Here is a 22,945-nt window from a genome sequence, read left to right on the forward strand (position 1 = left end):
GTTAATCATTGTAAATGGTTGGTAGGCGAGATGAAATCCTTTATCGCTCGAGCTCGAGCGTGATGTATTTTGAGATCCTTGTGTCTCGTTTTCTTTATGCGATGTATTGAACTGAGTATTTTAATGAAAGATATGGAAGGTTTGTCTGGTATCAACTTGTATTGATTTCCATCAGTAATGTCATCGTGGTCTTGTGATTTCCACCTGTTACCAACATGCATCATGTTTTCTTTATTTCGTTCTCATCTAATTTAAAGTTAATCAAATAATAAAACAGTACAAGTGAGGAAAACAACGGCCAATTTTCCGCGACATCCCTACAGGACTCGAGCCAATTCAAGGATAATGGAAAGCTGGGAGGAGTCGCAAGAATCCATTAAAGCCGAAGTTAGCCAGTTGAAAGACCAGGTTGGCCAGATCTTGGCTGCCCTTGAATCCTTGAAGACTACTGCAGAGTCTTCGTCCGCACAGATCGGAGGAAATGCCCATTTTTATCCCCCGTTGTTGAACACCGCCAGCCAATCGATACCTTTCCCGCCATATGGGTTACCCCCAGGTTACACTCCTCCCGTAGGAGAATACTTAGAAACAGAGCATGCATCTTTCTCCTTTCCCACAACTGTCAATGTACCGCCAATCGGCACTCAGGGACCCGTCTCCGTGTCAGCTCCCATGGTGAGTGCACAAGGGAACGAAACAAACACAGTTGAAGGGACACGAGTAACTGCAATGCCGTACGTGGTCGCTAATCATGAATCTTCAGCTAGGGCCGCATCGCAAACCGCAGTGCATGGGAGAATCAGTGACCTTGAAGGAGCTAAAGGCAGGCTGGAGATTCTTGAGGAAAGATTGAGGGCCATTGAAGGGGTGGAAAGCTACGGCTTTGGAGATGTTGCAAGACTAAGCTTGGCCCCTGGTGTGAAAATACCGCATAAGTTCAAGGCGCCGGAGTTTGAGAAGTACAAGGGTAGTACATGCCCTAAAAGCCATCTGACCATGTATTGTAGAAAGATGGCTGCGTACGCCTACGATGACCCGCTACTCATCCACGTTTTCCAAGACAGTTTGGCTGGGGTGGCGCTAAACTGGTATACCCATTTAGAGCCCTCTAGAATTCGTTGTTGGGCGGATCTAGCTGACGCTTTTGTGAAACAATACGTATACAACACGCATGTTGCACCGGACCGTCTGCAGTTGCAAAATATGGGGAAGAGAGACAATGAAACTTTCAAGGAATATGCCCAACGGTGGAGAGAATTGGCCGCGCAAGTTGAGCCACCTTTGTTTGACAGAGAGATGGTGGCAATGTTTGTAAATACTCTTCAGCCGCCGTTTTATGAACATATGGTGGGGAACGTGTCCGTCAATTTCGCGGATGTCATCATAATTGGCGAAAGGATAGAAATTGGGCTGAAAAACGGGAAAATTGTGTATGGCCCGCCCGCAGCTACAAACTACAAAAAACCCGGTTTCAATCCGGGAAAGAAGAAGGAAGGGGAGGTGCATGCAGCCTCGATAATGCCTGCGTGGAGAGGTCAGGCTCCCACTCATGGTTATCGACCATACTTAGGCCAACCCCCCTATGCAGCTAACGCCTCGTTCGATCATCAAACTAGGCCACAACAACAACAAGGGTATTATCAACCACCGCGAGTCCCAACTGAAGCGTGGAGGGCCGGGGCAAACGCGGGTCCAAATATCAATGCGGGTCAAAACACCAACCCGAGAAAGAATCAATTTGTTAATTTCACCCCCATCCCTATGACTTACACGGAGTTGTTGCCTCAACTTGTAAAAAAGGGTTTGGTTGCCATTTGCCCGATGAAGCCTGTACAACCTCCATACCCAAGGGGTTATGATGCAGATGCCAAGTGTAGTTACCATGGAGGAGGCATTGGTCACTCAACCGAGCGGTGTGTGGCTTTCAAGTATAAGATACAGGCTCTAATCGACTCTGGTTGGCTAAAGTTTCAAGAAGATAAGCCTAGCATCGAGGATAACCCATTGTCCGGGCATGGGAGTACCTCGACGAATGCCATCGAGGCCGGAAAACAAGAGTTGATAAGGAATGTGAGTGAAATCCGGAGTTCTAGGAGGTTTATTTTCGAGGCGTTGTTAAAAGTGGGCCTAGTGAAAGGTGATTATGATATGGGTACATCATGCGCACTTCATCCAGATGCTGAGCACTCTATTGAAGAGTGTGTTGAATTAGAAGATATTCTGCAAGACCTGCTTGACAGAAGTTTGATGCAAGTATGCCGCGAGAATAAAGAGGAAGAAGTGTTTGCACAAACTGGTGGGGAATCTGATGTAACTCTACCGGAACCGCTGGTGATACGTTTCAGTAGAACCACTCCTGCACCGATGACTGAAGAAAAACCGTCTGTGGTTATCTGTGTCCCATCCCCCTTTCCTTACAAAAATGAGAAAGCTGTCCCTTGGAGATATGGGGCATTTGCGTTAGGAGAAGGAAAGGGTGCTGACCCGGCCATTGAAAACATATCAGGCATCGGGGGGATGACGAGAAGTGGTCGAATCTTTACACCACCAGAGCTGACAAGAGAGGGAGCCAACAATAAGGAAGCAACAATGACCGCAAAAGCTAAGGAGTTCTTGAAAGGGAAGGGTGTACAAGAAAAAGAGACCCCTGACGAAGGAGAGAAGAGAGAGATATCCGAAGAAGAGGCTTGCGAGTTTTTAAAGTTCATACAACAGAGCGAGTACAAGGTGGTGGAACAGCTAAACCGCATGCCTGCCCGGATCTCCTTGCTAGAACTGCTCATGCATTCTGCATCTCACAGGAAGTTGTTAATGAAGATACTTAGTGAGGCCCATGTGGAGCAAGGTATTTCTCTGAACAAGTTTGAGGGCATTGTTGGCAATATCGTTGCTAACAATTACCTCACCTTTACCGATGAGGAGATACCTATTGAAGGCAGGGGGCATAACAAGGCTCTTCATGTCTCTGTGAAATGTCTGGATCACGTCATAGCGCGTGTCTTGGTGGACAATGGCTCCTCTTTGAACGTCATGCCAAAGTCAACATTGGAGAAGCTACCCTGTGACGGAATGCATATGAGGCCAAGCTCAATGATTGTGAGGGCGTTTGACGGCAGCAAGAGGGAAGTCATGGGCGAAATAGAGTTGCCGGTCCAGATTGGCCCATGTGTGTTTCAAATAACCTTCCAGGTCATGGATATCCTCCCAGCCTATAGTTGTTTATTGGGTCGCCCGTGGATCCATTCTGCGGGAGTTTGTACCTTCCACACTGCACCAGAAACTGAAATATGTCATGGGAGATAAGCTAGTGATAATTTCTGGAGAGGAGGATCTCCTTGTGAGTGGGCCATCCTCTGCCCGTTATATAGAAGCAGCCGAGGAAGCTCTCGAGACAGCTTTCCAATCATTGGAGATCGTGGGAAATACCTATGTGGAACCATTTCCAGTAAACCCATATCTGTCATGTGCCTCTATCATGGCGGCCAAGGTCATGCTGAAAGAAGGCTATAAGTACGGGAGCGGTTTAGGCAAGCACGGACAGGGGCAGACATTCCCATTAGAGGTGGTCGAGAACAAAAATAGGTATGGCCTAGGGTACAAGCCCAGCAAGGGGGATAAGAAGAGGCTGATCGAGGAAAGGAGGGAGCGTAGTCTGGCTCGGATAGAACGACGGGAACCGAGGACGAGGAAGATTCACATTTGTGATATCAAGGAGAGCTTTCGCAGCGCTGGATGGGTGAACACTAGCCTTATAGCGGTCTTGGAAGAGGAAGATGGATCTGAAAGCTCGAACTTCGTGTGGGCTTGCTCACCAGATGCGCGGCTCAGCAATTGGAAGACTGTGGATTTACCTGTGATGTTTAATTCGAACGAAATGTAATATATTAATTGATCCTATCGCTTTACCCGGGGCTTTAGGATTCATGACTTACGGGTTGACGCTTTTATTTTGCTTTCAGTGTGATATTTGAATCGTGTTTATCCTCATTTAGCCTCCCCCATCGTTTTCTGTTTATTTATTCTTTTTTTTCAAAAACTTAAATAATGCAGATATGACAATGAATATTTTGAAAATAACAATGTCGATATCCCTAATCTGGAGCACCCTGTCGATGATACGGAAGATGATTATGAAGATGGTTCGGAACCCTCTCCAGAACTAATGAGGTTAGTGGAACAAGAGTCTAAAGAAATAAAACCCTATCAGGAAGATGTCGAAATACTCAACTTGGGTGAGAAAGACGAGATAAAAGAAGTCAAGATCGGCACAACCATGAAAGAGGAAGTAAGAGAAAGGTTGCGTGTCCTATTGAAGGAATTTAAGGACGTGTTTGCTTGGTCGTACAATGATATGCCCGGTTTGGATACCGATATTGTGCAGCATAAACTCCCTCTTAAGCCGGAATGCCTCCCGGTCAAACAGAAACTAAGGAGAATGAAGCCTGAGATGTCTTTGAAAATCAAGGAAGAGGTGCAGAAACAATTTGATGCAGGATTTTTGGCTGTGGCGAAATACCCGCAATGGGTGGCGAATATCGTACCGGTACCCAAGAAAGATGGTAAAGTTCGAATGTGCGTTGACTACCGTGATTTGAATCGTGCAAGTCCAAAAGACAATTTCCCACTACCGCACATCGACACTCTAGTCGATAATACAGCCAAGTTTTCGCTATTTTCGTTCATGGATGGTTTCTCAGGATATAATCAGATCAAAATGGCGCCAGAAGATATGGAAAAGACAACCTTTATCACGCTGTGGGGAACTTTTTGTTATAAGGTGATGTCCTTTGGGCTCAAGAATGCCGGGGCAACATATCAAAGGGCGATGGTGGCACTCTTTCATGACATGATGCACAAGGAAATCGAAGTTTACGTGGATGACATGATTGCAAAGTCTGAATCGGAAGAAGAGCACGTTCTCAACTTGAAAAAATTATTTGAGAGATTGAGAAAGTATAAACTCAGGTTAAACCCCGCCAAATGCACGTTTGGAGTGAAATCTGGGAAATTGTTGGGTTTTGTGGTTAGCCAAAAGGGGATAGAAGTGGATCCTGATAAGGCGCGAGCGATAATAGAAATGCCTGCGCCTAGAACAGAAAAGGAGGTTCGAGGTTTTTTGGGTAGACTGAACTACATTGCTAGATTCATCTCCCAATTAACCGCTACGTGTGAACCAATGTTCAAGTTGTTACGAAAGGATCAAGCTGTGGTTTGGAACGAGGACTGTCAAGCCGCTTTTGAAAAAATCAAACGATACCTGCAAGACCCTCCCGTATTACGTCCACCTGAGCCAGGAAGACCACTTATTTTGTATTTGACTGTGTTGGATAAGTCGATGGGTTGTGTGTTGGGTCAACACGATGAAGCTGGGAAGAAAGAGCACGCCATATACTACTTGAGCAAGAAATTCACAGACTGCGAACAGAGGTATTCGTCGTTAGAACGAACTTGTTGTGCATTGGCGTGGGCTGCTCATCGCTTAAGGCAATACATGTTGAGTCACTCAACCTGGTTGATATCCAAGGTGGACCCTATCAAGTTCATTTTTGAAAAGCCTGCTCTTACTGGAAGGATAGCTCGGTGGCAAATGCTATTGTCAGAATATGACATCGTGTATGTTACTCAGAAATCCGTCAAGGGGAGTGCGTTAGCAGAATACCTGGCTCATCAACCCATCAGCGATTATCAGCCAATGCAGCCCGAATTTCCCGATGAAGATATCATGGCTCTATTCGAAGAAGGTAGAAAAAACCGAGACGAAGAAACGTGGACATTATTATTCGATGGAGCCTCGAATGTGATGGGGCATGGCATAGGGGCAGTTCTCATCTCTCCAGAGCATCAGTACCTACCTATGACGGCAAGATTATGCTTTAATTGCACAAATAACATTGCAGAATATGAGGCCTGCGCTATGGGTATTCGGGCGGCAATAGAGTCCAAAGTGAAAATTCTGGATGTATATGGAGATTCAGCCTTAGTCATCCACCAGTTAAAGGGAGAGTGGGAAACTAGGGATTCGAAATTAATTCCTTACCAAGCTTACATCAGGGGATTAATGGAGTATTTCGACGTCATCACATTTAACCACATACCGCGGGAAGATAATCAATTAGCAGACGCTTTGGCTACTTTGTCTTCGATGTTTGAAGTTGACCAAGATGCAGAATTACCAATGATTGAAATGAAGTGCCATGCAGAGCCAGCATATTGCCATTTCATCGAGGAGGAGGTAGATGGTAAACCTTGGTATTTTGATATCAAGCACTATCTTAAGACCCGAGAATATCCTGAGAAGGCATCTGAAAACGATAAAAGATCGTTAAGGAGGTTGGCTGGCAGCTTTATTTTAAATGGGGATATTTTATACAAGAGAAATCATGACATGGTTCTCCTCAGATGTGTGGATGCAAAGGAAGCCGAATTGATATTGAAAGAAGTGCACGAAGGTACATTTGGCACACACATGAATGGGCATTCAATGGCCAGGAAGATCTTGAGAGCTGGTTACTTCTGGTTGACCATGGAAAATGATTGTTGTACACACGTGAGGAAGTGCGAGAAATGTCAAATGTATGCAGACAATATCAATGTGCCGCCCACGACCTTGAACGTGTTGTCTGCACCGTGGCCATTTTCAATGTGGGGAATAGATGTTATCGGAGCTATAGAGCCAAAAGCGTCAAATGGGCACCGTTTCATACTAGTCGCGATCGATTACTTCACCAAGTGGGTTGAGGCTGCTTCTTATGCCAACGTGACTAGAAAAGTGGTGACCAAATTCATAAAAAAGGAGTTGATCTGCAGATACGGGTTACCTAACCAGATTATCACTGATAATGCCACCAACCTAAACAACCAGATGATGGCGGAATTATGTGAGGAGTTCAAAATTCATCATCTCAATTCTTCCCCTTACCGTCCTAAGATGAATGGGGCAGTAGAGGCTGCTAATAAGAATATCAAGAAAATTGTGCAAAAGATGGTAGTCACCTATAAAGATTGGCACGAAATGCTTCCTTTTGCTTTGCATGGATATCGTACATCAGTACGAACGTCAACTGGGGCAACACCTTTCTCGCTCGTGTATGGCACAGAAGCGGTACTTCCATTTGAGGTGGAAATCCCATCTCTACGAGTTTTAATGGAAACCCAATTGGAGGAAGCTGAGTGGGTTCAAACTCGGTTTGACCAGCTCAATCTCATTGAAGAAAAGAGACTAACAGCGGTGTGCCACGGACAATTGTACCAAAGAAGAATGAAAAAGGCTTTCGACAAAAAGGTGCGCCCAAGGGAGTTCCACGAAGGCGAACTGGTGATAAAGAAGATTTTGCCTATACAAAAGGATCACAGAGGCAAGTGGACCCCAAACTATGAAGGACCATTTGTAGTAAAAAAGGCATTCTCTGGAGGGGCACTAATCCTCACAAGGATGGATGGAGAGGAGTTACCTTTACCGGTTAATTCTGATGCGTTAAAAAAGTTTTACGCATGATGATTCCGCGATAGGGGATGCCACTAAGGGATATTAACACTGTTTTTGAATTATGTTGTATTCTGTGTTACTTCATTCAATAAATACCATACGGTTTTATCCATTATTCAACTTTTCCGATTTTTCTTTCGACACGATTCATGTCGCACTGGGTTTTAAAGTAAAGTAAGGAAAAAGAAAGTGATAATAATTAAAGCATCACAGGTATATCCATCGAGCACGAACTCGTTCCTGAGGGATGTCGTAAAAAAAAAAATATATATAAATAAAAAAAAAGACACATGTTGAATTCGTTGTCAGTAAAGTCTGCCGAGGGCATAGTACTTTCGAAAAGCAAAAGCAAACAAAGTTTTGAAAAATGCTAGTGTTGAGTCTTTTCTTGATTCATAGTAACTAGTGTTCTTTTCCTACTGAAGCATCTGCATTCATACTACTTGAACCCCTAGCTTTCTCGTTCCCCTTTAAAATAGAGGATTGTCATGAATATAATACTGGGGCAGTTTTCATCAGGATACGCGTACCCAATGATCCGTCGATCGGGGAGAAAAATAAGAAAAAAGAAAGAAAAAAAAGAAAAAGAAATTAAGTTGATTTGTCAATCGCTGCAGAGTTTCACTTCAGGTTTAAGGTTGGGGGAAGTAGGGCGAGCAAGCTTCAGAATGACGTGTGGCCATTTTTCTTCACTCAAGTGATAAAAGAAATTTATCCAGTTGCACCCTCTTTGAGCCGTAAGTTATAACTGTTTTTCTTCATCACCCTCAACAAGAATCATTAGCATATCGATGTCAATCCAAAGGAACGTCAGGGGCATCCAAGTCAAGGAGAAGATTTGTGGGAAAAGATAAATGAAAAAAGAAAAGTTTCAAAAAGGGTCACAGTAGAGGCAACGAGACGAATGAAGAAAAAAAAACCAAAGAAAAAAAAAACAACAAAAAACAACGACAAAAACAAAAAAAAATGAATGAAAAATAAAAGGACGTCCGAAGTTCCAAACTCCTAGAGACAGTTGACTCGACACCTTGCAGATGATTCTTGTTAAGACAATTCGACCGTCAAACACTTATTTGGGCTTTCATTATCCGTTTCTTTCAAAACCCTTTGACCTTTAACCACGGTACAAGCCAATTAAAGTCCACGCCGACTGAAGAATGTTTGTCCTGATCTTTCTCATGAACTTAACTCTTGAACGAAATGATGTGGCGAATGACACGATCGCTAGAAGAAAAGAAAAGCATCATAAAGGAAAAATGAAAAATGTGAAGTCTCCCCGTCAAGAGAGAACCGTCAAACTAGGGCATTCCTCCCTACCTAGGCATGTCCACCTCTCCAAATCACACTTATTGTGCACAGCAAAGTTGGGGCAGGCTTGTAAGCCTTGATCGTTGAAATATTAACGACACCCCCGCGGATGGGGAGAGCACGAAAGTTAATGTTTCCCCCGAACCATCATTCACAAACCATCACTCAGCCATACACTTTTCATAACCATTTCTCACACTTTCTCGGGTTCAAGCTAGTTTGGATTGCAAAAAGCGATAAAGGGAATCTGAACTAATAGTTACACTCTTTTCCTTTTCATCAAAGGACTCACCAATTCCCGACATTATTTTCAATAAATGCATTTTGAATGTACATCGAATTTGATGACAATATTGACAACGGGTTCCAAACATGGAATTTTCAAAAAAAATAATAACAAACAATGAAAAAACGGAAAGAAAGAAAAGAAGGAGGAGAGCAAGAGAAAAGAACGAAATAAAGGTCTCATGTGTTTATGCACTCATGCACCCTCGTGGCATTACATCATACATTTCATGAGAAGCAAGGAAAAACGTTTGAAAAATCCTTAAGGGGAAAGAGAAGTAGTGAAAAGTTTAACACAACCTTTGCTTCTAAGTCTCTTCAATGATCGGCTCAGTATCTACTGATGTTTCCAAAATTTGAATACAGGTTTTCCTTCTACGACGGCGCTCCTCTGTAGGACAATCGTCGAACCTATGATCACTCTCATTTCATCATCCATAGGGTTGTTACACCCTCCACGAGGTTATTACACCTCATTTCATTATCCATAGGGTTGTTACACCCTCCACGAGGTTATTACACCTCATTCATTGATCCATAGGGTTGTTACACCCTCCACGAGGTTATTACACCTCATTCATTGATCCATAGGGTTGTTACACCCTCCACGAGGTTATTACACCTCATTCTTCATCCATAGGGTTGTTACACCCTCCACGAGGTTGTTACACCTCATTCTTCATCCATAGGGTTGTTACACCCTCCACGAGGTTGTTACACCTCATTCTTCATCCATAGGGTTGTTACACCCTCCACGAGGTTATTACACCTCATTCATTGATCCATAGGGTTGTTACACCCTCTACGAGGTTATTACACCTCATTCATTGATCCATAGGGTTGTTACACCCTCCACGAGGTTATTACACCTCATTCTTCATCCATAGGGTTGTTACACCCTCCACGAGGTTGTTACACCTCATTCTTCATCCATAGGGTTGTTACACCCTCCACGAGGTTGTTACACCTCATTCTTCATCCATAGGGTTGTTACACCCTCCACGAGGTTGTTACACCTCATTCTTCGTTATCCATAGGGTTGTTACACCCTCCGCAAGGTTATTACACCTCATTCATTCATCCATAGGGTTGTTACACCCTCCACGAGATTGTTACACCTCATTCACTCATCTATATGGTTGTTTTTGTTATCTTGAAATCCGAACGAAATTAGTGTTTCTTTCTTTACTTAGCTTTTACTTCAATAATATGAAAATATCAAATTTTCATATTATCCGATAATATCTAAGTAAAGAGGGGCAGCTGTCAACACCCAATTTCGTCCGGATTGACTAATAGGTTTATTTTATTTTATGTTATTTTCTTTCATTTTTCATTTTTAATATATACTTTATTTTTACCTTCTTATTTATTTGTTATTTTACTTTATGTTATTTTCTTACATTTTTATTTTAATTTATATTTTATTTTTACCTTTATTTATTTTATTATTATCATGTATATATATATATATATATTAGTTATTCCATTTTATTTGTAAGAAAACGAAAAAAAAGGAAAAAAAGAAAAGGAAAAGTAAAATCCCAAGGTCAACTCTTTCCCTCCTCTGAAGCCAGTTGCAGTGAATGCTTAGAAAGTGTTAGCGTGGTGGCAGCGTGGAAAAGTTACTTGTTTTTCTTGCTGAAATTCTTAAGCGGCAACAGCGGACACACATGGAAGAGGAAAAAGTTTTGAACGAGCTTTGGCCACCTGCAAAATGGAAACACGAAAACATGAAAAAAAAGAAAAAAGGGAGAAAGGAAATCTGGCCTCAGAGGGGATCTCAGGGGTACAGCAGAAAGTAAGGGGTTTGGTTTTGAAAAGGGGAGATGATCACACTAGGGGGGACACTCATCACCACGACTGAAACGAGAAAAAACGGAAAGAAGAGAGAATCGAAACCAGAGAAAGAAAAAGGAGACGACTAACGTGTAGCTGCCCAGTCAACTTTACTCTTCGACGATTGCAAGATCATTTTGGTTGCTAAAAAGAGGAGTTCGACCGAGAAGAGCGGAGGGGATTGATTAAAGTCCAAGAGGAAAGACTTCTTAAGGCTGCGAAGGTAAGTCTTCGTATACCCCAAACTCTTTGGTCATGTATATATCTGTCTTCTTAGATATACCTTCCTTATGCGTGATGAGTGTGCGTGCTGAGTGATAAACAATTGATACTGGATCATTGTATGTACTCACGTTCGCTTGCCTTCCTCTGTTAATCAAAACTGCACCCAAAATGCAGTTTCAGTGCTTTCATCTATTTAACTAACAATAGAAGATTGGCATACACTTCCTTAACCTCGGCACTGCGTACCCCTTTGGCACCAAAAAAAAAACAAGCAAAGGAAAGCAAACTGGAATGACAGACGTATTATCAAACACCATGAACGGACTAAATCATAAATCCCATGCCATCGGAGTTTGGCTGTCGGAATCACTGAGTGTATCAGTATCCTTTGCGTTCAAACAAGAAAAAGGGTGCTAGTCAGCCGCTCCCCTACCCCTGTGGGCTCGACCTTTCACTCTTCCTCCTAACACTGGCACAGAATCCTTGCGTTAAAGCCTCTCAAGTCAGCCACCATTTTCGTTTCATCCAACCACAAAGAACCAAGGTTTACCTTTCGTATACGCCGAATACACTACCAGTCATTTCACCATTCACTCAACCAAACCTCATTCCCTCATCCAATCCTCAACCATCATCCACATTCACTGGCCACTACCAACACCTCACGGCCACCACTACCAACACCTCACAGCCACCACTACTCACACTCACACTCATACTCATCCGAATGTAACACACACCCATGTTCTTAATCTCAGAAGACAAAACATCCAAACTAATCAATAAATTTCAGAGAGAATGAAAGAAGGAGAGTGGTGGCGCCGGTGAGGAAGGGAGCTCCGGCGAGGGCGGCGGGTCGCATCGCCGGTGCGACCCTGGTTCGTGGTCCGAGAGGGGGTGACTGGGTGGCGGCGTCTATGGTAGAAGAGAAGGAGAGTAGAAGCTTGGCGCGGCAACCGGCAGGATCTGCGGCGGCCACCGGCGCACTGGCGGCGGCCGGTCTTGGCGGAGGTGGTGGCGCATGTGTAGAGGAAGCAAACCCCTCCTTGGGTCATCGTCTCAGAAGCGAAGAGAGGGAGGGCGAAGGCGACGTCCTGGATGGCCGGATCGACGCGCGGCGGAGACGAAACTCTCCCTGGGTTGCTGATGGCGGAGAGAGCGGACGGGCTCGAGAGAGAAGCACGACACGTGGTGGTCGGTATGGCGAGGCAGCAGTGTGTGTGCGGAGATGACGACCCTTCATCGGAGTTTCTTGGCTGGAAGAAGAGAGATTTGGTCGTGTTTGTGGGTGATGGAAGAATGAAAATGGAAGAATGAAGAGAAGGGAAATGAACCCCTAATGTGCTGAAGATATTTTGGGCCAAATAAAAAAATAAAACTAAAAGGAACTTTATCTGCACCCCGGTTTCATGTTTCACACCCCATTTTCGTTTGGGCTTAAACCCATTATGTGCAAACAGAATAATAAAAAAAAAGGAATTGGACCTAAGCACACTATTTCAGGATGCACCTCCATCTTCGTTCTTGCACCCCTGGCAGATACAAAAGTTAGAAAAAAGGATTTTGGCCCGAACTAAAGGAGCCCCGTTTTTACCCCGCACGCACCTCTGGTTTTTATCTTTGCACCTCTATTCTTATCAGGATGGCCCCTATTTTATTTTTATGCTTTTATTTTTGTTTTGCTTGTATTTTATTGCTTTTATTATTTGTTTGACTATTAGGTTTTATTATATATAACCCCTTTTGTATGGTAGCCCCCTACCCCTTTTGTTTTATTTATATCTATTAGACTTGTTTGTTTCGTTCTCCATAAAAATTACAAAAAAAAAATATATTAAAATTATAAATATTTTAAAATTATAACAAAAAATATTTTAAGGGTTTAAGCACACGTGTGACCGCTCGCGTCGTCCTTGTGCTAAAAACCTTTTCTTCTTCCTTATAAAAAATTACAAAAAATATTCTAAGGGTTTAAGCACACGTGTGACCGCTCGCGTCGTCCTTGTGCTAAAAACCTTTTCTTCTTCCTTATAAAAAATTACAAAAAATATTTTAAGGGTTTAAGCACACGTGTGACCGCTCGCGTCGTCCTTGTGCTAAAAACCTTTTCTTCTTTCTTAAATAAAATTACAAAAAATATTTTAAAGGTTGAGCACACGTGTGATCGCACGCATCGTCCTTGTGCTAAATACCTTTTCCGTTTATTTTATAAAAATATCAAAAAATATAAAATTTTCAAAAACTAAAAACATCAACAATTTCAAAGCAACAGACAATTTCTAGCCAGAACTACGTGATCCTTGATTCTCCATCAAAAGTGGAGATACGTAGGAGCAAGGCTAGACCTTGTCAGGTTCATTTTCCCAAAAATCCAAATTTATCCGTAATCATTTTCCAAACAAATTTTCTAAACAATTTCTCAAACAAGCTTTCCAATCTCCAAAAGAACTACGTAACCCTGATTTCTCATTCTGAATGAGAATACGTAGGAGCAAGGTCAATCCTTGTCGGGCCCAAAAAACTAAAAAATATATTTTGCTTCTTTAGAGTTGTATTTTAGGGGATAGTTAAACATTTTGAAAAGCACATCATATTCGCGTATTTAGTTAAAGGTACTGCCTTAGGGCAGGCGTTGTAGGGTGCTAATACCTTCCCTACACGTAACCGACTCCCGAGCCTAGAATCTGGTTCTTGTAGACCATGCCTTATCATTTTTATGGTTTTTCCGTAGTTTTCCAGAATAAACTATGGTGGCGACTCCAAATCTCTTTTCAAAACCCGTTTCCTTTTTTGGATCGTCGTCCCGTCGCGATTCCGGTTGCGACAGGAGATGACTCCAAGGTGGCCGTGAAAGGGCGTGGAACAATCCGACATATGCAGAAGATGGACGAGTTGGAGAGATTAGGGACGTTTAATATGTTCCCGAGTTATAGAGCAATATTTTAAGCATGGGTCAGATAATTGAAAAAGGTAATTCAGTTTTTATGAAAGACCAGGTACTATATTTAAAGGATAAGCATGGTCGTCTAGAAGCCAAGGTAAAAGCAAAGAAAATTCGGTTGTATGAACTATAGGTGAAGATCTTGCATAAAAGGTGTTTGAAGAGAGATATGACTAGCAAGAGCTCAGATAATTCCACTGAAGAGGTAAATGTAGCATGTTTGTTAACAGGTGCAGAAGATATTAAATTTGAAGAAACCATGCTTGATGAAAGATGGAAGAAAGCCATGGATGAGGAGATTAGCTTAATTGAAAAAAATGAAACCTGGGAGCTGACAGATTTACCCACAAATTTTCAGCCAATTGGTGTAAAGTGGGTATACAAAAAGAAAATTAATGTAGAAGGAGAGGTCACTAGTGCAAAAACAACATATAACATCACGCACTCAACGTTCAACAACTGAACAACCAACGTTAAAAATGACCGGTGGCATTTTTGTAAATAAACGCAATTGTAGAACGTCGAAGTCCCATTCAATTCGACGTTCTATGATGGTAATTATTTAAACCAACACATCATTCTTTTTCTTCTCTATTTTAAACCACTAATAGTACGTCGAATCTTATAGGGGTTCGACGTAATATTTGTCAGTCAAAAGCCAAAGAGTCACCCTTTTTAATTCTTCTTTTTTTTCCTTTAAACAACAAATAATACATCAAATTATGTAAGGGCTTCGACGTATTATTTGTCAGCCAGAAGTGTTGATGGATTGGCAAGTGTACCAAATCGCACAAGTAATATGAAATGGTAAGACCAAGTATTGTATTGTAGAGGACTCTCGGCACTAAACAGTCGTGTAATAACTTAATTAATTAAGACTTAAAATAATCGAGATCATTGGTTTAAAATGCAAAGATAGAAAATTAAATATGAATGCAAATTGATCAATAGTAGAGCAACACAAAGATGAACGAATGTTGTTTAATATGAGATGAATATGTTGTTGGGGTTAAATTTCACCAAGTTCCCTCTCATGTATATAAGAATTCTTCTTTATGCGTTAATGTTAACGTCACTCGCTAAAGTACTTAGAACCCAATCCCTTGGTGCAATAAGCCTACCTTAATTCCTAGTTTGTGCAATTCCTAGCGTTCCTAGAGAATTAAGTCTGAAGATCAAGAGCTTAAGACGACCAAGTACTCATATCATCATCCCTGAGAAATATTACCCTTGGGAGAATTCAACACGAACCTGAATTGTAAGGAACCTCCCGGCACTCATGCAATTCATAAATCATGCACTAAATGAGTTAAATAGAGCAAGCATTAGAAACAGATGAATTCCCTAACAAATAATGAATAAAGCATATAAATTAAGAATCAATTCAAATATATGAGAGTTCACAAGGTTACACATTCCCCAAGAACAAATAGAAAAATGTGTTGTTGTGTTGCTACAGCCAGAGATACAAAACCTAGAGCGCCTGGGACCTTTAAATAGAGTCGGAAAAGAGTAGAAACAACACCCAGTCCAAAAGAGTCAAAACAGAGCAAAAAATGCGCCTATTCCATGATGCAAGACACTCGGCCGCCCCTTTTTGGGCGCCCGAGCGGTGGACGTCGATTTCTGGCGCCCAAGCTTCGCGGTTGACTTTTCTGGTTGACTTTTTTGCACTCTGGTTGACTTTTCTGCATTCCAACTGTTTGGTACTTTAACTCTTCCTTCAAATCATTCCAATAACCTACAAAATCAATGGAATTTGGTGATAAAATCATCAAGTATAACCTCAACTCTCTTATTCACAAAACTAAAGCAAAAACATGAGTCAAAGCAATATTCTAAGTCAAAAAGGGTGAATTTAGTATCAAAATTACATCTCAGATAACGGTATTTTAAACCGTTATCACAACCCCAAACTTAGAACTTTGCTCGTCCTCAAGCAAAACAAATTGTAACTTAGCTTTTCAGAACAATCACTACAATGACTCAACCTTTTTCAAAAACTTTTTCTTCCAGGACAAGAGATCACTTTTATCAACTCAGCATAAAGATGTCAGTCAAGATGTGCAGATGTCTTAATTCAATTAAAATTAATGTGATGCTCATATGTTTCAACAAATGCTATTCTTAAGAATGATCAATCAACCAAGCAGAGATGTAATCAGAAATTCGGAGAACTACTCTTCACCAAAGAAAGTGTTTCACTCAAGCACTAAAAAGTGTATCACTCAAGCACTTAAAAGTGTATAGTGAGGTGTTGGTGTTTCTTTCACTCTACTATCACAATGTCACACAAATTAATTTTGCCTTTCATTTAACCAAAATCAAACATACTATAAGCAGGTTTTTATCACAAGGGCTTTTCTTGGCTTGTAACTTGCCTGGGCTAAGAAGAAACATGGTTTTTCAGGAATGCAAAATCCTTGAGTTAAGAGAGATATTTATGAATTTAACAATTACATACAGGTTCTCTTTTCAAGAAGATCTTTTTCTTATTCCCAACCTTTTCCCTTACAATGAGCTTTTCTTTTTATTTTTTCTTTTCTTTTGATTTCTCTTTTTCTTTTTCTTTGTGCTCACTGCTTATTTTTCTAACAACCCCAAACTTGAACCTTTATCAATACCTCACAAATATTCTCAACTCAACTCAAGGTAAAGAATTTAAAATAGGGATTTCAAAACATGCTTAAGGCTAAAGGTTCAAAGGATGGAACAACTGTTCTCTTTTTATTTGGAAAAATTCATGAGTAGGCTAAAAAAATAAGGGATAACAAAAGATGACCTTGATCATATGAAACCTGCAAGCAAGTAGTTCAATCACAGAAAAATTGGGCAAAATCATTCATGCTTCCAAAGTAATAGCAATTATTCACAACAACTCTGAAGCCCAAAACTCACACAAGTAAACTCTCAAGTCCCAGAATTCAGAAAAACATCCTGCTCAGTATCTCAATTAAATTTTACCTCAAGCACCTATTTCCAACTTTTTGAGCCATCACCTGTATATCAACAGATCATGCATCATCTCAACTTCAATCAATACACTAGAATATCACAAAGTAATACTCATCACAAAACACAGCACAGTTGAATCAAAGCAATGTGGTTCATTCAAGCAAACTACAATAACAAAACAATTAATTAAAAAGAAAACAAATAACAAAACAAAAGATTAAAAAGAAAGGTTTAGAAAGCTGGGTTGCCTCCCAGTAAGCGCTTCTTTAACGTCACTAGCTTGACACCATCTTCATCATCATAGCATCCATCAATAGATGCTAATATTTCTTATCTTCATTGGTATCCATCAGTAGATGCCTAATCACCTAACATCCATCAGTAGATATCTCGTCAACGTCCTCTTCCATAACAGCATCCATCAGTAGATGTTGTCATTCATCATCCTCATCATAGCAACATCCATCAATAGATGTTGTAGAAGTATCCATCAGTAGATGTTGTCATTCCTGCAAAGCAAAATCAAATCCAGACCACACAAATAATCACTTAAAAAAAATCATAAATTGGGTTGCCTCCCAATAAGCGCTTGTTTAACGTCACAAGCTTGACACCATTAAGCACAATCTACATCTATGATGTTAGTGTTCCTTTTGCTTTTATCACACCAACTTGTCTGCAACATCTTCCTGTTCACCATCTTTGATATCTTTAACCATTTCATGCACAGAGTCTTGATGAACATAGCACTTGGAGGTTGGCGCTCAACGCCCTTAATGGGGCGCCCAAGCGCACCCTACGACCTCCTTCCTCCATCTTCTTTTGATGATCTTGTGCTCCTAGTACAAATTTTTGAATTTTATCCTACAAACACTAAAGAACACTACACTAGAGCACCCAATTAGCACTAAAAGATAAAAAAACTGATAAAAATAAAAATAAAAAAATAAAATAAAAAGATAAAAAGTAAAAAAAAATTAAAAAGATAAAGATAAAAAAATAAAAAGATAAAAAGATGAAAAGATAAAAAAAATAAAAAATAAAAAAGATAAAGATAAAGAAAAATAAAAAGATAAAAAAGATAAATATAAAAAAATAAAGATATAAAGATAAAGATAAAAAATAAAAAATAAATAAAAAGGTAAAAAGATAAAAAGATAAAAGATAGAAAGATAAAAAGATGAAAAGATAGAAAGATAAAAAAAATAAAAGATAAAAAGATAACAAAAGATTGAAAAGATAAAACTATAAAAAAAAATTGAAAAGATAAAAAGATACAAAGATAAAAAATAATAAAAAGGATAAAAAGATAAAAAAAATGAAAAGATAAAAGATAGAAAGATAAAAAGATTAAAAGATAGACAAATAAAAAAATAAAAGATAAAAAGATAACAAAAAATTGAAAAGATAAAAAGATAAAAAAAATTGAAAAGATAAAAAGATAAAAAAAATAAAAAAATAAAAAGATAAAAAGATGAAAAGATAAAAGATAGAAAGATAAAAAGATGAAAAGATAGAAAGATAAAACAATAAAAGATAAAAAGATAACAAAAAATTGAAAAGATAAAAAGATAAAAAAAATTGAAAAGATAAAAAGATAAAAAAAAATAAAAAAATAAAAAGATAAAAAGATGAAAAGATAAAGGGTTAAATATGTTTTTAGTCCCTAAACTATCAGACGATTTTGTTTTTAGTCCCTGCTCAGAACTTTGATGGTTTTTAGTCCTTATAGTTTTGAAACTCTGAGTATTAGTCCTTAAAAATGGACGGCGTTAAGTTTTTGAAGATGTGGCAAACGGCGATGCCACGTGATCACTGATCTCTGCCTTCACTCTCTGCCACGTGGGATGTTTAACTGTTGAACTGAGATTAAGTCAGTTAAGCACTTCGTTGATTGAAATTAGATATAGGGTTCAGAATTTGTCAAAAGTTAATATTTGAATTGGGGGAAAACGTAGTTTTAGTGGAAGCATTGTAGTGGAAACCTTTGACAGGAAGCATTGTATCTTGGTTGTCCTTGCGGTGGTGGTTGCGGTGGTCGTTCCGGTGGTCGTCAAAGACAAGCGTAAAGGTAAGTTAAGCTATTGTTTTTGTGTTTCGGTTATGGTTGTTCCAATTTGTGCGTAAAGCGTTGATGTGTGAATGTAGGTCTAGAAATGGTTTTCGACATTTGTTTGCATCACATGGGGAAGTTTGTTAGTAATAAGGGGCTACAGTATGTTGGAGGAGAGATACACGTGATCAAAGGAGTTGATCCGGATCGTTGGTCATATTTTGAAGCGGTTGGAATAGTTAAAGAATTTAAGTATGATGCAGACTTCAAACTTTGGTGGAAGGGGTCCAAACAAAGGCTGATGAATAATGTCAGATTATTGAGTGATGACAGTGAAGCACTGTACTTGGCTAATTATGCAGAGGAGAATAACGAAGAGGTAGAAATTTATGTTCAACATGTTCCTAGTGAGGCAGTGGAAGTTCACTTTCTTAGTTGTGGTGAAGTGGCTGAGGAAGTGGAAGAGGGTGATGTTGAAAAAGGAAACATAGACACGGAGGAAATGGTTTCCAAAGTGGATGAGATTGTACAAGAGGGTGGAATGGGTCTAGAAGAGGGTGAGGAAGACTGTGATGGTGGTCATGAACAGCAGGAGGTTGATAAGGGTGAGGAAGACTGTGATGGTGGTCATGAACAGGAAGAGGTTGAAAAGGGTGAGGAGGAAGAGTGTGATGGTGGTGAGGAACAACAAGAGGTTCAAATGGGTGAGGAAGAAGAAGAGTTTGGTGGTGGTCATGAACAACAAGAGGTTCAAATGAGTGAGGAAGAAGAGTGTGATGGTGATGATGAGCATGAAGATGTTGAAATGGGTGAGGAAGAAGAAGAGTGTGATGGTCATGATGAACATGAAGATGTTCAAATGGGTCAGGAAGAACAAGAGTTTGTTGGTGGTGATGAATATGATTATGTTGGGGAAGAAGAGGAAGGGGGGAATGTTGTCGAGGGGGAAGTAGAAGCTTCAGCTGAAGAATGTATGGATGACAGTGAAGAAGACAGAATGGCTAATGAAGATGATGGGTTTGATGTTCAGAATGATAGGGTGGACCAATGTCGGAGAAACATTAATCCAGTTTTGGATAGGTGGAATAGAATGAAAAAGAAGAAGAAATGTGTGCGTAGAAGAGGCAATGTTGGGGAAGGTTCATTTTTACTGAATGAAGAAGTTGGAGATCATGAGATCAATGAAGAATACAACAGTGATGAATTGGATTCAAATGTAGATAGTGATGAGGATGTGAGGTTATCAAAGGGGAAATTTAAAAAGTTTAGAAAAGATGATATGAACAAGAACTTCAGATTTGAATTGGGGATGGAGTTCTGTTCTTTAAAGGAATTCAAAAATGCACTATTGGAACATAGTGTATTAAATGGAAAAGAGGTTAAGTTTGTGAAGAATGACCTGAACAGAGTAAGGGCAGTTTGTAAAAACAAATGTGGTTTTCTGATTATGGCTAGCAAGGTAGGAGGGAAGCAAACATTTAGGGTGAAAACCTTGGTTGGACGACACAGTTGTGGAAGGACCTTTGGAAACAAAAGTGCAAATGTGAACTGGATTGCACAAGTATTAGTAGATAGGTTTGTAAATGTGGCTAACATGACTGTCAACCAAATAATTGATGACATTAAGAAGTCATTCAGTGTTGGAATCACTGCTTGGAAAGCTGGAAAGGCAAAGCAAATTGCCTTGGATTCTTTGGTTGGTGATGGAGAGCGACAATACGGTCGTGTATATGATTATGTGGGTGAATTGCTAAGAGTGAAGGCTGGAACATTTAAAATTAAAGTCAATCAACCCCAACCAAGTTTGCCTCCAAGATTTGGCTCATTCTATATGTGTTTAGAGGGTTGTAAGCAAGGCTTCTTAGGAAGTTGCAGGCCCTTCATAGGGGTAGATGGTTGTCATTTGAAGACAACATATGGGGGTCAACTGTTGGTGGCAGTGGGCAGAGACCCGAATGACCAATACTTCCCACTAGCTTTTGCTGTGGTTGAAAATGAATGCAAAGAGAGTTGGAGATGGTTTTTGACACTACTATTGGAAGATATTGGAGGAATTGATTGTCAACGTTGGGTTTTCATCTCTGATCAACAAAAGGTATCTTCATTTTAATATTTCCCTATGATTTGCAGGGACTAATGACAGTTTTTGATGAGATCTTGGAAGGAGTGGAACATAGATTGTGCTTAAGGCACTTGTATAACAATTACAAGAAGAAGTTTGGTGGAGGAGTGCTTATTAGAGATCTTATGATGGGGGCTGCAAAGGCCACATTCAAACAGGATTGGGAAAAGAAAATGGGTGAGTTGTCCAATGTTAACATTGATGCTTACAATTGGTTGCTATCTATTCCAACTAATCGTTGGTGTAAACATGCATTTAGTAGTTATCCTAGATGCGATGTCTTGTTAAATAATTTGTCTGAGTCATTTAATAGTACAATTTTACTAGCTAGAGACAAACCTATCATAACTATGATGGAATGGATTAGAACTTACATTATGAGGAGGTTTGCAACACTTAGACAAAAAGCAAAGACATATACAGGAGTTGTGATGCCTAAACCACGAAATAGGCTTGCTGGGGAAGTTGAGAAGAGTGGAAATTGGATTCCAACTTGGGCAGGGGGAGCAAAATTTGAAATCACTCACGGGTTTACTATGGATAAATTTGTAGTTGACCTTAGTAACCATTCATGTAGTTGTTACTTTTGGGATTTGGTAGGAATTCCTTGTAGGCACGCTGTGGCTGCCATCAATTACAAACAAGAAAATCCTGAAGACTATGTACATCCTTATTACAAGAGAGAGGCTTATGACACTTGTTATGGCCCTGAGATTGTTCCAATCAATGGACAACAATTGTGGTCTACTTCTGAATTTGGTTCCCTACTGCCTCCAATTTATAAAACACCCCCTGGGAGGCCTAGAAAACTAAGAAGAAGGGAGGCTGATGAATATGTCACTCATACAAAATTATCAAAGACGAATCTTCTTATGAAGTGTAGCAGCTGCAATGAATTTGGTCATAATGTAAGAACATGTAAAAGGACAAACAAAAAGGTACAAAATCAATCTTTTACAACTTCACTTATTTACACATTCAAACTTATTTACAATCTTACAATTGCAATGTTGCTTACTTCCATTTACAGAACACAAGGGCCACTTCCAGTTCAGGACGATTTGGCAGCACAAGGGCCACTTCCAGTGCAGGAGGTTCTCAACCACAAGCACCTCCATCAACGTCAGAAGGAGGACCAACATCAACAAGGGGAAGAACAACTGGCAGTGAAGCAGGAGCTGCATCAAGTCACCAAGGAGGAGGAACATCAAAACGGGGAAGAAGTGCCAGTGGAGCAGGACCTGCATCAAGGGACGACGGTGGAAGAAGAACATCCTCAAGACTAGCTACACAACATCTAGGGTCCCAAGCTAGTACCAATTGAAGAATTATTGTAGCCAACCCTTTATTGTATTGAATTTTGTAATTCACAGTGACCCACTAAGGGAACAATTATAGTACTGCCTACAGTGGTTGGTGTGGTTGCTTTTAATATTTTTTGTAGTGGAAAGGGACCACTAAACTTATGTTATTTAATAGTATGTGACCACTTCATTTTCAAAGGGACCACTAAACTTCCAGTTGTATTCCATCTTTGCATAATGGCAAGTTAACTTTATTTATTCCAAGTCCACATTTACAGATACTCTGCCTGTGCTTTCTTATGCTGTGAGCTGTTTTCTTTATTAACATAAATGAATATACCAGTAAAGTAACAGTGCAATGTTAAAGGGAAAACAAACAACAACATAAACAATTTCCAGACAATCCTCATTTTATTCAACCATAATT

General features: G+C 40.1%; 1 pseudogene; it reads left to right on the forward strand.

The window, feature by feature from the left end:
- The first annotated feature begins 345 nt into the window (after positions 1-345).
- LOC148197361 (uncharacterized) lies at positions 346-3,974 on the forward strand (annotated as a pseudogene).
- The last annotated feature ends 18,971 nt before the right edge of the window (positions 3,975-22,945 follow it).

Source organism: Vigna umbellata, chromosome 6 (genome assembly GCF_029865625.1).
Source record: "Vigna umbellata cultivar VRB3 chromosome 6, Vumbellata_1.0, whole genome shotgun sequence".
NCBI classification, from domain to species: Eukaryota; Viridiplantae; Streptophyta; class Magnoliopsida; order Fabales; family Fabaceae; genus Vigna; species Vigna umbellata.